The following is a 15657-nucleotide window of genomic DNA, read 5'->3' as shown; positions in this document are numbered from 1 at the left end:
AAAGGACCAATTTAAAAAAAAAAAGAGGATGAGGATTTAACTTTTTTTTTTTGCAAGGTGTTTTATTTACAATGCCAGCTTTTAAAAGTCACTAAAGTAAAGTTAACTGGACAATAAACAAGGCAGAAATTGCTTTACAAAGAGAGGGAAAGCCCAAAATGCCACTTTCTATAGAGAACCCACAGTTCAATTTTATTCAGAGCAAAGAAAAAAGAACTTTTGATCATACTAGAAGAAACTGAGCCATAAGTTTGGAATCTGTACCGAAACTACACATGCAATGAGGACAACGTTCTGCTAATACAACTGATGGGCTGCTGCATTTGTGGACTGTTTTTCTAATATTAACAATGATAAACAAAGCAGTGCAAGTAGTATTTGGAACAGTCCTTACAGTGTTACAGCATCAGCCACAAAGTTTCACTTCTTCTCACACCACTGCTTCTCTTTGCATACCTGGGCTTCCTCTTCTTCAATAAAATCATTTTTGATATTGAATGTCTTTCGAATCTCCTCAGGAGTTTTCCCCTTGATCATACTGGCAACAGTCTTGCAGGTAACATCAAGCAAACCTTTGATGTCTAAGTAGTTTGCTGCCAGTATAAGCTCAAAAAGTGTTCCTTGGTCAACTTTCAGGAATTCTTGATCCCAAACAGGGAAATCATCTGTTGGCTTTTCTTTGTCCTCACCACCCTCAGGAGGGGGAGGATCATCCCTGTGGTGGGTGCACCACGGAATGACCTCTTTTAATATTGCTGCATTAACATTTAGCAAGGGCACTGGATCATCATCTCCTTCGTCACCCACTCCCAAATATTTCAACATGGTCTTAAGAGTCACAGAGTTTCGCAATTTCAACATCAACTTCAAATATCTCTCCATCAGAACTCTGCAACTCAATTGAAGGCACGGTGTTAGGGCTCAAGGAGATGGCAGGCCAGAGGCTGATGAGAGCAGGGCGGCGTCTGCGAAAAGAAAAACAGAAAAGCGAAGAACAAGGCCATCCCTGCGGAGCGGCACGACGTCTGCCTCGGATTTAACTTTTTTTTTTTTTTAAGATGTTGGGGGTAGGAGTTTATTAATTAACTTATTTATTTTTGCTGTGTTGGGTCTTCGTTTCTGTGCGAGGGCTTTCTCTAGTTGCGGCAAGCGGGGGCCACTCTTCATCGTGGTGTACGGGCCTCTCTTGTTGCGGAGCACAGGCTCCAGACGCGCAGGCTCAGCAGTTGTGGCTCGCGGGCCCAGTTGCTCCGTGGCATGTGGGATCCTCCCAGACCAGGGCTCGAACCTGCGTCCCCTGAATTAGCAGGCAGACTCTTAACCACTGCGCCACCAGGGAAGCCCCGGATTTAACTTTTTAACTCTCTCCTTCCTCTCTCCTTCCACATACATACACACGCTCCTGTACACACTTCCAGTCTCCCTAGCCTGGCAATTCAGTTAAATTATACCTTTCGGTTATATCAATATCTTTTTTTTTTTTTTTTTTTTCGGTACACGGGCCTCTCACTGTTCTGGCTTCTCCCGTTGCGGAGCACAGGCTCTGGACACGCAGGCTCAGTGGCCGTGGCTCACGGGCCCAGCCGCTCTGCGGCACGCGGGATCTTCCCGGACCAGAGCACGAACCTGTGTCCCCTGCATCCGCAGGCGGACTCTCAACCACTGTGCCACCAGGGAAGCCCTATATCGATATCTTTGTTTTATTACTGTGAAATTTAAATGTAATTCACAATTTTTCTATTTATTATGTCGTGCATCTTATCATGTATTACTTCCTTTGTTGTACAACTCTGCTTGGAATAAAATTTATTTTTTAATTATTTAAAAAATAAAAGGGACCAATAGTTTCATCCCCTCAAAGTGTGAAAGCCTAGGAGTTTGCCCGCATATGAAGAGGCTACTTACGTTACCCTACATAGAAAATAATGACAGTGTGCTCCAAGGTACTGTCTGGCTCTCCCTTTGGAGCAGCAGCAAAGAACTGACACAGAGAGGTCATACACATTCATTTCTTTGTTTTGGTTTGGCCTGTAAAGAGGTTTTTTTTGTGTGTAAAATTTCAAACAAGTTGTCAATATTGAAATTTCATAAAGCAATCGATTGTAGCCTCTCTGGGGAAAATCTGTGAATCTGAAAACAGATGTGGCTTATATTCCCACATCTGTCGTTACCTGGAGCTGACAGCGGGTTCCCCGACACGGCAAGCAGGAGCTTTCCTCTTCCAAAGCCCCCTGTGCCCACTCCTTCCCTTCACCTGCTGGGCCATGTGGGCAGGGCTGATAGATGCTGACAGGGACTGTTCTGAACCCATGGGTGCCCAGGTAGTGCCAGTTGTTAAATATTCAATATTTTGAATATCAGCCCCTCCTGGAGCCATTTGTGCTGCTAACCTTGCTCTGCAGAGAAGCAGCTGTCAGCTTCTTGTTAAAAAACCAAATTCAGGCTCCTGGGTCATTCTGTTACAAAGATTCATCTGTTAGAGTGTCAGGATTCTTCACCATTTCATTTATCCGGAGCGGGGCTTCTAGATGAGTCTAAGGAATTCACGAACTCTGGCTATGTCTATGCTGATGGAGTGGACACCCTGGGAAGCCAGTCTGCATGAGGACTGACGCCCTTCCTGGGGGATAATTCGTCCTGATGAAACAAAGAGCCAGCTCTGGAGAGCCCGACCCTGTTAGAGGAAGCTCCGCTGTCAGATAACGGTGTGAAGTCTGCCGTTTGGATTTCTCTCTGCATCCAGCCCTCACTGGATTCTCTCTGGATTCTCGGAAAGTAGAGCAACAAGTAAAAAAGGAACCATTTCTCTACAAACTCTAGGGTATCCTTTTAACAGAGTTGAACATAAAGGAGATAAAGAGACATTCTCCCATCAATTCCCCATGGGCACTTTCAACACTTTGAACGCACCTGTACACCTGGCAGACACTCCAGTGCCCCGTGGGAGAAGACATGTGGCCCTGTGGATGGTTTGGGGTCCTAACTAATCAGCATCACACATTTCCAGATCCTGAAAGTGTAGCAGACTTAAGGAGCCAAATGGGTTCAAACTCAGAAATGGAGAATATTGCAGGGTGGTTATATTGTCTGCAATTTTCCTAAAATATTTCATTGTGGATGGTGGTGTGTGGTGTGTGTGTGTGTTTATTAACTTCAATATATACCCTAGGAACTGTTGATTAACATTTCGATTATTTGTAGTCTGGTTACCTATTGCTGCATAACCCACACTAAAATTTCCTGGGTTAGAAAGCAGCATATTACTATCAATATTTCTCATGGGTCTGTGGTTGGACTGACTCAGGTGGGCAATTCTCACTTGGAGCCTTTTGCGTCGTTGCAGCCTGATGACAGCTGGGGCTGGAGGCACCTGGAGCCTTATCTGGGCTGGATGTCAACATGGATTCTCTCCTCCTGGCTGGCGCCTGGGCTGGGATGGCTGGAACAGCTGGGGCCTAGCTGAGCCTCTCTTTCCCCTCAACTCCAGCCCCTCCCCTCTCACTCCTACAATCTGCTGCTGTCTTATTTTAGTCCCCTTTAGTCCGTTGGTAAATGTCTTTCCCTACTCCCTCCCCACACTTTTTTTTTGTTTTGCGGTACGCGGGCCTCTCACTGTTGCGGCCTCTCCTGTTGCGGAGCACAGGCTCCGGATGCGCAGGCTCAGCGGCCATGGCTCACGGGCCCAGCCGCTCCACAGCATGTGGGATCCTCCCGGACCGGGGCACGAACCTGTGTCCCCTGAATCGGCAGGTGGACACTCAACCACTGCGCCACCAGAGAAGCCCACCCCACACTTTTATTAACAGTTTCCGTATTAAACTCCCCTTGCATTACCCAATCTGAGTGCGTCCTCTCTTTCCTGCTTGGACCCTGACTCGGACACTAGGTCAGCTGGTTTCTCAACTAGGGACCATTTTGTCCTTCAGGAATGTCTGGACAGATTTTTGGCTGCAATTAAGGGAGGATGCTACTGGCATCTAGTGAGTAGAGGCCAGGGATGCTGCTAAACATCCTACAATGCACAGGACCGCCCACAACAGAGACTTATCCACACCGAATGTCAGTAGTGCCCAGGCTGAGAAACCACACCCTAGGTGTTAACTCTCACGTCTGCTATACAAGTATAAAATCAACACAAATTTAGAAATCACATAGGAATAAAACTATATAACCAACGACATTTAAATTAACAATGTTAATTGAAAGTAAAGGATGCTGTTGTCTTGCTGAAATTAAACTGCTGCTCACACAGTCCGAGGTGGTCCTGACTGCTGGGTGCTGGTTGTGTGTGAATTTGGTGGATGTCCATCCGTAAACCAGCCAACTCCCTTCTCTCCAGACGCCTCTCTGCTCAAGCTCCCAGGACACCTCTCCTCCTAGGGCACACAGCGGGGTCTTGTTGGCTTTTACTTGGCATCAATATAATTTTCATCTAAAGTCTACCACTATTGTTTCTCTCATTAACTCGTGTCCATGGAAGTTATGCTAATTGGTACCAATATACACATGATTGCCAAGGAGAACCCTATGGCAGTTCTCAATCCTTCAGATATTTTTAAAGATTTCGTCGAAATGAAAGTAGGAGACGAAAATAGAATGTTTATAGAGAGCTCATGCCACCCTGAGAAGCTATCCTTGGAGTCCTGGGAGAGAACCGCTCTTCTGGTATTCGATGGAAAATGGAAACAGACCCTGTTCCTTCTCGTGGTTGAGGATGGAGCTACAGAAAGCCTCCACTGCGGGCAGAAGCCTTTGCTAATGGACAACCACAGCTTTCTTCTTGGCTCTTTTTGTAGTGCCTCAAATATAAAGAAAGGACTTTCTAATAAAAGCTTTATCCTCTAGCCACACAGCGGGAAGTTCTTACACATTCCAATCAACGTTTTTTGCTTTCTCAGCTCTGGCTTTCTTAATGAACTTAATGACAGGAGGATGGCAACATGAGATTTTTCTTTTCACAAAAGATATTTGTTGGATTTCCTCCTTTTTTCCCCTGGCTGGGGAAGTGTGTAAGCTTCTGGGGGCTGTTGAGTTTGCCCTGTACAGACCAGCTCTGTAAAGAGCCTGTGTTCTATATTCCACCCAGGACATGCAGACCTTTTTCTTGTATTTAATAACACATTTGGCCTACCAGATCCATCTTGTCTTGCTCTTTCTTTTGTTCACGTGTTAGCACCTTTTGCAAATCTAAAACAATTATGAAGCCATTTAGAAACAATAATGCTTAAGTGCAAATACTTAAATGTTATTAAACTGTTAGCATCTTGCTGAATTATTTCCTTATGGTTAATTACTTCATTTCTTTATAGCTAGCCATGATTGATTGCTGGTTAGGGCTGTTTCTACTCTGTAAGAAAATATAGTTATGTACTTTGAAACTGTTAGGGATGCCCACCACTGCTTTCCAAATTCTCTGAAAGCATGTTTTTTTTTTTTGGTCGTGGGAGTTCTTAATTTTAATTTAGTTTTTATTTTTAAATAAATATTTAGCTACAGTGATTTTCATGAAAAGCTCTTTACTGGCTTAATGAATTTTATGGGTCTATATAACATCAGTGTCTTAATTACTACAAATGGATAATAAACCCTCTCTCATATACGGGAATGGGAAACACACAGAGTGAGTGCCATTAGGAACAATTGGATTTTCACTTGATAGTTCAGTCAAAGAAGAAGAAGAAAAAAAAAAAAGAAAACGTAAATACTGCAAATAGCAGCCCAAGGGGTAATCTCTGCAGCTCCACCAGAAACCATAGAGTATAACTAATTTTTACAGAGATTTTCTCCGTGGTTTTTGGGCTGTGACAAAAGCAAAATATAAATTCATGCAGGGAATGAAATAGTTGTTCATTTGGTAGGTGCTAATTAATTTCTCCCTGTATGTCAGAGACATTTAATTCCTCATCATAAAAGGTCCTTGAATTTAGGAGGACACCCGGAGAGGAATCTATGACCCCAGGCGAGTAGTTGCAGTGTACTAGGAAGAGTATCGTGGGTTCTTATTGTGTGTGTGGCTTTAAGAAATTCACTTGGTTTGAGAAACTGTCACTTACTGCTGATGCAGAGTGGCCTTTGCCTGGTTAGCAAAAGGCCAATCAGAAAATAATCTCAGAGAGATAGTAGGGTCAGTACTTCAAATAAGTGAATGAAGAGTTATTTAGTAGATCTTGAATGAACTGTTGAATTATCGCACTCTTAATATTTACAAATCAGAGGTTTTCAAACTAGAGTGTGTCTAAGAACTGCTTGGAAAACGAGGTAAAATGAAGATTTGGGAGCTCTTCTCCAAGAATTGACTCAGCAGGTTTGGGTGGAGTCTAGGAATCCTTTATTGATAAGAATCACAGGAATGGACCATATTTTGAGCACATTGGTTTCTCTTCTCTTGGTGGGTTAAACATTCCCCTTGAAGTTACTCCTTTTATTTTTTTCCCCCATCACATAAAAGTATTTAATTTTACTCAGTCCCTCATCAGATGGGCCCAACTTTCAAGTTAAAAATCTTAAAACCTGTTTATATACAGAAGGTATTTTCCCCACCTTCTTGGCCATCCAATGCGTTTACGGTCTTTGGATTATAGCAGCCCAGAGATCGTTCTAGAAAATGGCAGTTATTTGAAGAGCTTATAAATTGTACATAACTGTATCTCTACCTTTTCTTCATAGCTCTGGTTTGAATTAAGATAGGGAATCTGCAGCCCAGGTCTGAAGAAAGATTGTGCCCCCAGCTCCAAAAACTTAATTTATAAGCTTCTTATAACAAGATTTTGGTTGGACCTATGTCTACAGTGTTATTTGATTAAAGATTTATTACTTTAATTGGGGTTTAGCTTTTATTTCTGATAGTATAAAGCATTTTCTTTGTCCTGTATTTTGCTCCTTTGCATCCCCACCTCCATTTTTAAACCCTCAGTGTTCCATAATATGTCATTTATTTTCAAATGAACTAGTCACAAAACCAAAACATTTTCTTCATCTACTTCAATTTAGGATCTTAAGAAACTGACCCATTTTCCTCTTTGAAAAAAAAAAACAAAAACCATTTTCCTCTTTGGAAAAAAAAAAAAAGGGTCCACCATATCTAACCTAAGAGGACCACTGGGGTCCTAGGTAATTCTTATATATCACTTATTAGTACAAAAAATTGAGGTTTAAGTTTTGATTCAAAAAATAACATAGTTTCAATTCTTCAAGGGTTTAAAAAGTACAAAGGAGAAAATAAAAATCGCCTATTGTACTACCCTGATGTAACTCAGTTAATATTTTGGCAGAGTTAACTTTCCATCTTCTAAGTCTAGATTTTGTTAAAAGGAGTTTAAATTTTACAGTACTCGCTCTTAGAAATTTATTAAAAACCTATGACCTACATGGTCACGTTTTGTCTTGTCTTTTGGAGCGTCTCCTAAGAGGAGAGAGACTACACTGTGGGGTTATTTCTTTTTTAATTTTATTTTATTGATGTATAGTTGATTTACAATGTTGTATTAATTTCTGCTGTACAGCAAAGTGATTCAGTTATATATATATATTCTTTTTCATATTCTTTTCCATTATGGTTTATCCCAGGATTTAAAAAAATATATTTATTTACTTATTTAATTGGCTGTGCCAGGTCTTAGTTGCGGCATGTGGGATCTTCATTGCCGCACGCGGGATCCTTAGTTGCGGCATGTGGGCCCTTAGTTGCGGCATGTGGGATCTAGTTCCTTGACCAGGGATCGAACCTGGGACCCCTGCATTGGGAGTGTGGAGTCTTAACTGCTGGACCACCAGGGAAGTCTCTATCCCAGGGTATTGAATATAGTTCCCTGTGCTATACAGTAGGACCTTGTTGTTTATCCATTCTATATATAATAGTTTACATCTGCTAATCCCAAGCTCCCACTCCATCCCTCCCCCACCCCCTCCCCCTTGGCAACCACAGTTCTCTCACTGTGGGATTGCTGGAGATACTTCAGAGGCTTTGCACAAATTCTGTTATGGGCTCTTTTCTACTGGTTCTCTCTCCTAATCCTCTTGGAGGTTATGGGATCCAATTTGGGGGACCAGTGAGGGCTTCCCTGGTGGCGCAGTGGTTGAGAGTCCGCCTGCCGATGCAGGGGACATGGGTTCGTTCCCCGGTCCGGGGGGATCCCACGTGCCGCGGAGCAGCTGGGCCCGTGAGCCATGGCCGCTGAGCCTGCGCGTCTGGAGCCTGTGCTCCGCGGCGGGGGAGGCCACGGCAGTGAGAGGCCCGCATACCGCAAAAACAACAACAACGACAATTTGGGGGACCAGTGAAAGAAATTTCTCTCTTCTTCCTTCCTCCTCCCCCCTCATTTCTTTCCTCAGCTGGCCCTTGTCTGGGTGAAAAAACAAACCTTCCTGTGGGGATCTTATTAATCAATACCCAGATGACACACTAGAGAGGTAGATTTTTCTCTCTGTTGTGACTGCTGTAATTTGATATTTGCCATGCCAATAGCCACCACGTGCTGTCTTGTAGTTAAATGACATTTATTTGACATCCTTTGTCACATGAGTAATCTTTATCCTATGCTGCCCATTTATCTTCTTCCGGTCTTTTGGTGACAATCTTTGTTCAAATAATAACGGTAGCATGTATCCATCAGTTATTGACCATTTACAGTGTGCCGGGTGCTGGCATGAGTGCTTAAAATATATTTACTCCTTGCATTTATTCCTTGCAAGAATCCTTGCAGCCTTCTCTGAGGCCAATGATGGCATCATGTTTTGACAGGCGAGGCACTTAGGTTCAGAGGTTTAAGTAATTTTCTTTGACGTGGCAGGTTCCAATCCTGGTTTGCTGCATTGCTAGCTCGTGGTGACAATAAATGGAGACTGATGACTAGGCAGTATTATTGTTTGTTTTAAAATTCTCTACAGTCAGTGCTCTTCCTTATTTCCTGTACTTGGGGAGGATCACACCTTCCACCCCACCCCCTGGCCCTTGGTACATTCCTGCTTAAAAGATTGCTTTGGCTTCAGGTGTGTTTTGAGCTATTTCTAATCCATTTCTTGATTTCGTTTTCCCACCATTTTTCCTAAATGAAGGCTCCTGGAGGTCAGTCTGGGCCAGGGTTAGCATTGTTTGATGGAGAACATCATTGGTCTGAGCACATGAGCCCACTGCCCCACTGCCAGGAAAAGAGGAGCGTGGTGATGCTCCCTGGAGGGCTGAGTTTGCCTCGGTCATTGACATTCTCATCCCAGTCCCCAGGGACACCACTGGCCAGGTGTCTCACCACAGTTGAAATGCCCCATGACCCTGGTACAGAGAGAAAGTCAATGGTCTGCATTAAGATCGAATCTCTTTCTAATTTCGGTGCTTTAGGAGGGTGCTCAGATATACCAGTCACCCCATTTCCGACAGATGCAGAAAGAGTACCAACCTAGCTCTCCAGACTATGCCAGCAAGTTGTGTTCACCAGCTGCGTTTACCCCCCTCCTCTGGTTGCATTTTCTTCTAAAATGGCTACTTAACAGCACAATGTAATCTTGATCAGCAAATCCCATTAGGAGATGGTCCCTTTGCAGGACAATCTCATCAGAAATTCCCCTGGAGAAAAAATTATATTAAATTTGGTTGAGGGAATCCTAATTCCATCCAGTACAGCGTCTCTAAAATATATCCTTCTTGTGATGAGACAAGAAAGGCCTGTGGATTCATCCTTATCTTGCTGGTACTTGCTTCGTAGAGATTTTATTTTTACTGTAGAAAGGATAAATACAGCAAGTGTATTCCATTTGGCTTTCCATGTGAGATAAAATACTTACTGAAATGAGGAGTGTTGGAAGCCTCTGAGACTAGTAAGTCCATAGAACATCTGGAGGAGAGACCAAGAAAATGCTCGTGTAGGTTTTTGTTGCAGGGAGACAAGTGGGACTTGGGCTGTAGGAGGTGGGCGGCTGAAAGTGCTTTGTCTCATTTGCAAAGACGGAACAGGATTAGGCCAGGAGGTCCCCAAGGAGTTGGGAATCACGTGAACCAAGCCTGTTGTAGGCATAACACACTTTATGTGTGAGAGTTGCTTTGCCAGTCCTGGGACTGTTTGCCTGGAATCCAATCTGGGGGAGGAGGGGTGGCCCCTGCAGGCTCCTATAACGCCTGGCTTGGTTGGGCCAATGGGATGCGTGGGTGGGAGGTTGGAAGCAGAGGTAGGGGTAAGCCAGGGTCTATTTCCTCCCATCCCCACTCCTCTGTCTTGGGCAGTGTCTCTGGCAGCAGCTGTGATTCCTCTGTGGCCTCAGCCCTGTTGCTTCAGGGCTGTAAGGACGTTCTGCTGTTGCTTTTTCCTGGGGCCGCCTCACTGTCCCTTATTGGCTTCTCAGCACTTTCCTCCTTTGGGTAATCCATTCCCTGCTTTAAATTCCCTCTGCTTCGAATGCAGAGAAGTTTCCACTTTTCTGGCAGGATCCTGAAGGATACAACCTGAATTCTTCTGTTTTTAGAAGTGGCCCCATGAGAAACATACATGAACCATACATGAGGCAGATACATGATTGGTTTATTCTTCACTTACAGTCGTTCTTGTCCTTCTTGTTCCTCCTCCTTGTATTCCATCACGGACCTGTTCTAGACTTGTATCTCTGCTGATCAGAGCACCGTTGGAAAAGAATTGTTGGTTTCATATTGATAAGGTTAATTGACTGGATGGATTTTTGGGGTTCAGTAAATAGACTGAATGCTGCAGCCCCAGAGTTGGGAATAGATAGGAAGCCCAGCACCGCCCTGGTCATAGAAACGCTCCTGCTACTACTTCCATGGCTGACCTCTAACCTGACTTTCCATCCTGATGATCCCCGAGATTCAGAGTCCTGATGGATAGAATGCTGTTGGCTGAACTTAAGTCATGAGGCCCCCTCCATCTGTACCAGAGGACCTGGGAGTGGGGAGGAAGGAGCCCCATGCTTTGATTTCCACAATGATTGGGAGTCTCTGTAGTTACCATCCCACAAAGACCACACACAAAGGAGAATAGACGATACCCCAGGGGGAACTGGGCCACTGTTGGGAAGGGGGTATGTAAGCTGGGCAGCCATAGTGGGACAAATATTCGCCATGTGCTTGATGAAGGATAGTTCTTGTTGGTTACTGTTCCTATTCCAGCTTCTCTGGGGAGGGTGTCATAGTCACTACTGTTTTTTTTTTGTTTTGTTTTTTGACATTCAGCTAAGAGCATCATTTCATTTGTCAGTTTACAGATGAGAAGACAGTGGCCCAAGATGCTGAGATAAATGCCAAAGCTCACACAACTGGAAAAGTAGCACAGCTAGGTTTTGGTTCAGGTGTGTCTGACCCCAAGGCTTTGGATGGCAACCAGGAAGCCTCCTTCTAGAGAAGCTAGTTATGCTCACTTTTGTGGTTGCATCCACCTAGAAGGAGCTCTGTAGGATTATCTCCCTTCAGGGACTCGTGGTGTATACCATACTAGAGGCTCTGAAAAGTCCTAAAATGATAGACCCTGTAGAGCTTTGTTGAACTTGTAATTTAGTAGCCTAATTTGACCTTGGAACCCATTATACTTATTAACATCTGTGTTAGGTAGGGTTCTCCAGGGAACCAGAACCAACAGGATACATATTCTAAGCTGGAGAGGCAGGGAAGTTGGTGGTGTAATTCCAGGCTGAGTCTGAGGCCTGAGAACCAGGGGAGTCAATGGTGTAAGTCCGAGTCCCAGGGTGGGAGGAGATGAGCTGAGATGTCCCAGCTCCAGCAGGTAGGAAGGACAAGGGGCCATTTCCTCCTTCCTCACCTTTTGTTCTATTGAGACCCTCCATGGATTGAGCCTAATCCAAACTGGACTTTGAGTTCCCCAAGTCAAATGCTAATCTCATCCAGAAAGACACTTGCAGACACACCAAGAGATAATGTCTAACCTGGGCACGCCATGGCTAGTCAAGGCCACACATGAAATTAACCATCACAGTATGTCCTCTGATAGACACCATACTGGAAAATTTCATTGCACCGCCGCTCACGCTTCTAGGTGAATAGGTGAGGATGCTCCTGGCTGAAGATGAATAGCACAGGGGCTATGACTGCTGTAAGGAATGAGGGGAGATATTCTGGTAACTCAGTGTGCTGTGCCCCACTGGTGCGGACTGTGCCATGCAGTTTTGGTGCCAGGCCAGAAATTCTGGACTTTTTCTTCTCATTCTCAAATAAATAGGCATGCCACCTTGCTACGTCACCTCATAAAATGATTGAAATGGATTTAAGTAGATTCTGGGGACTGTTAAAGGTAACCAGAAGTCTCCTAGGTGTTTCAGAATTACATTTGGGGCCAACATTGGTTTCAATGTTCTATTACTAGATTATTGTATTCTGGGATTAGAGGCACACTCCTGATGCCATCTTGTCTTTCCCCAACCAAGATGAATAGAAAAGAGGATTCTATAATTTCATTCATGCATTTTTAATTAAAACAGCAAACCCGCCTCAAATCTTTTACATCTGACTTTGTTTTAGAAATCAGCACAGTCATCTTTCCAGATGGAGTTTGCTAGCATGCATGTGCATGGGTGTGGGTGTTAATGGTGGTAGCAGTGGTGGTCATTTCCTGGTGTCTTCATTAGAGAATTAAAGAATAAGGTCTCTGAAGAGTGACAGTGACTGTATTTGAACCGTCAGCCATCTTCCCATGAAACATTGCAGCTTGCATCTTTTGGCTGTAAAGCTGCAATACTGTAAATCTGGAAAGAGACAGGCAAATTACAAAGTAGGCATCTTGTGCTGTTAGCTGCAGATTTCATGATAAATTCTGCACATAAAAATTTCCCTGCAATGGTTCTATCTATGAGAATTTGTACTCCATATATATATCTTTCAAAATGAAGATCAATGAATACTGCTTTGGCTAAGCCATAAATACATAATGAAGCATCACCTTTGATCTTTCTTGCTTTCTATGAGGTCAAAGTTGGGATAGGTTATAAACCATGATTTATGCCTTTAAATCTCTGTTTTGTTTTTTTTAAGTAGCCTCTTCCCCGCGTTGGTTTGATTTTGAGGTGTTTAATTATTCATCAGTCTGCAGTACCTTCACTTCTTCGATATTCAGTATATTTGTTTAATTTTGGATACCATTTGGTTTTTGAGGTTTGCCTTTGTTTTTCCATCTCAGTGTATCGTTTTGTTTTTGATCTATTGCATTTTAGTAACATCACTGTGAAGACTTAGCTGCAGTAATAAAAAGCTAAAACACATCTGTATACACATGGGATCAACTGCAATGGAAATAATAGATTTTAAAATAGAATTCTGAGACATTTTCTTCACTGGGTACATCTTTTTCTATTTTTCTTCAAAACTCAAACATCTAAATGCTCACAGGAGCTGTGGGCACTCAAACACATGGGATGGTTCTCACGCAGTTATAATGACTTTTAAAATACTGCTCGATGGTACAGGCGTTTGATGAGAAGGAATTTTTTAAAATAGTGTTTCTTTATAAGATAATTGATTAATAGTAAGGGAAAACTCGAGTTGGTTTTGCAAACCCGGGGATGAGGTGCAGGGGGGAGGCACACATACTTTTCAACCTAGAGGGACAGCACGCAAATTCCTTTTTATCTTAGTGGTTGGTTTTAAATTTTAGGGTTGATGGATAGACAAGACCATAATGTATCTAGCCCCTAAATTTTCTGCTATCTGATGTTAAAATACATCCATCAACCTTTTAGCATAACTTGATGCTATAATTGGATACTGGCAAAAGCTTATTTCATACATTACTTCTGTTAATTTGTTTTTATGCCCCAGTTAAATTTCCCTGCCACTCAGTACCTCATGGGGAAGAAACAGTTGGCAACATACTTAAGAAAAACCCTGGAGTTCCTCACATACAGGGTAAAATACCTCTTTTCTCCCCCATATTGTCTTCATACCTTGAGAGTTAGTTCTGCCAAGGATGAGGTTGCTGAAACAGCACAGAATATTTTAGTGAAAGCAGCGTCACCTCATTAAGCATCCTTAGCAAGGATTGAATATGGCCTTGTGGCCACTCTCGTGAATATAGTCCCCGCACTAAAAAACATTTATCGCCACCATTAAAAAAAGAACTTTTAAAATGAGTTTGAAAGAAAGCCATTACCTCCTTAACTACCAAATAAACTCAGTGGTCTATGTATATTATGATGAAATATCTCGGGTGCTTCCATCTTATTCTCTTTGTTCCATAAGCTGTAATTCATACCGTGCTTTTGCTGACATTTGGGTAACTCTCCTCTCCAGGTCCCTCCCCAGGCCCGGCAGCAATCTTTGCTCACTTATGGTTTTTTGCTTTGTTTGATTTATGCTCTTGTTTTCATCTTGGATTTATGCTCTTGTTTTCATCTTGGAATCAACTTGTTTGTTCATTATTTTCTTTTTAGCTGCATGTGTGCATGTATGTGTGGATATAGCCTGAGGTATAGAAACTTGAAATAAAAGTTGGTTGCGGGCCTCCCTGGTGGCGCAGTGGTTGAGAGTCCGCCTGCCGATGCAAGGGATACGGGTTCGTGCCCCGGTCTGGGAGGATCCCATATGCCGCGGAGCGGCTGGGCCCGTGAGCCATGGCCGCTGGGCCTGCGCGTCCGGAGCCTGTGCTCCGCAACGGGAGAGGCCACAACAGTGAGAGGCCCGTGTACCACAAAAAGAAAAAAAAAGAAAAAGTTGGTTGCTATGGAGGGTGGTAGGAACAGGCTATCACAGGAAGCGTTACTTTTAGATTTCTGTGAGTGTTTCTTGCGAATACTGTAATTCACTGATAAGTATAGACTAGACTGCAACGTATTTGGGAAAACTTAAATGAATTGACCTAGATCATCAGGAATAGAGAAGTATCCAGTTACTCCACCATCAAACTGACCAAGGTCTAAAAATCTAGTTTCTCGAAAGCTCCATGAATCCTAAGAAGACATCGTCAAACAGTTTTCTATTCCGAGGCAACAGAGCACAAAAGCTTTTCCTTTTCATTTTCTCTTGGCTGCTTTGCAGTAGGTTCTGAATATGGCTGTGCTCTGTCTTTAAAGGCAACAATAGGAGTGGAGTTTGGCAAAGGCTTTTGTAGGAGTAATAGAATCCCTGGGAGGTCTGAATTTTTCTGCCAGTCAGCCGTTTTATTAGCCTTGTTCCTAACATATACCCAGCAACATCCAAAATGCTTTGGGCAAATCTTTAATTGCAAATCATTGGTACCATTTTATGACTGGAGGTTTCCTGAACTTAATCCCAAGTCTTCTTATGCAAAGGGGCTTACAAGGAAACAACTAACCAACAAGCAAGTAAACAAGCAAACACCATATCTAAGTGGGTGAATGTTCATGTTCATTTTCAGCTCATAATCTCTCTAGTGTGGCTGAGGCCCCAGACTGTGTCCATGGAAGTTCCCACCTGTGACTTCCAGGGCTGGCAAGCAGGACGAAGAACAAAAGACTTGGTGGTTGCAGAGTGGCAGGCGGGCTAGGGAACGAGTCAGGAGACCTGGTCTTAATTCCTCCCATCTCTCCTTCCTTCCTAGATGTGACCTGACACCCCTCCAAGGTTCACTTTCTCATCTCGGGACTCAGTATAAGGCCAGGGATGTAAAAGCAAACAAAGCAACAGATGTGGAAACACTTATTAATAACATAAATTTCTTAATGATTGTTATTTGGATTGATTTGTGGCAGGAC

At 43.3% G+C, this 15657-nt stretch overlaps 1 pseudogene across 1 annotated transcript; it reads right to left on the bottom strand.

Annotated features, from left to right (window-relative positions):
- Positions 1–420: 420 nt before the first annotated feature.
- On the bottom strand, positions 421–2311 carry LOC308624249 (S-phase kinase-associated protein 1-like; annotated as a pseudogene). Its single transcript has 2 exons — positions 2172–2311; positions 421–965 (listed from the first exon to the last, which is right to left on the bottom strand). The product of its transcript is annotated as an S-phase kinase-associated protein 1-like (transcript).
- Positions 2312–15657: the final 13346 nt, after the last annotated feature.

Source organism: Mesoplodon bidens (genome assembly GCF_964165515.1).
Source record: "Mesoplodon bidens genome assembly, chromosome: 10".
In the NCBI taxonomy this organism is placed as follows: domain Eukaryota; kingdom Metazoa; phylum Chordata; class Mammalia; order Artiodactyla; family Ziphiidae; genus Mesoplodon; species Mesoplodon bidens.
The sequence above is the reverse complement of the archived record's forward strand: the minus strand, read 5'-3'. Positions and strand labels throughout refer to the sequence as shown.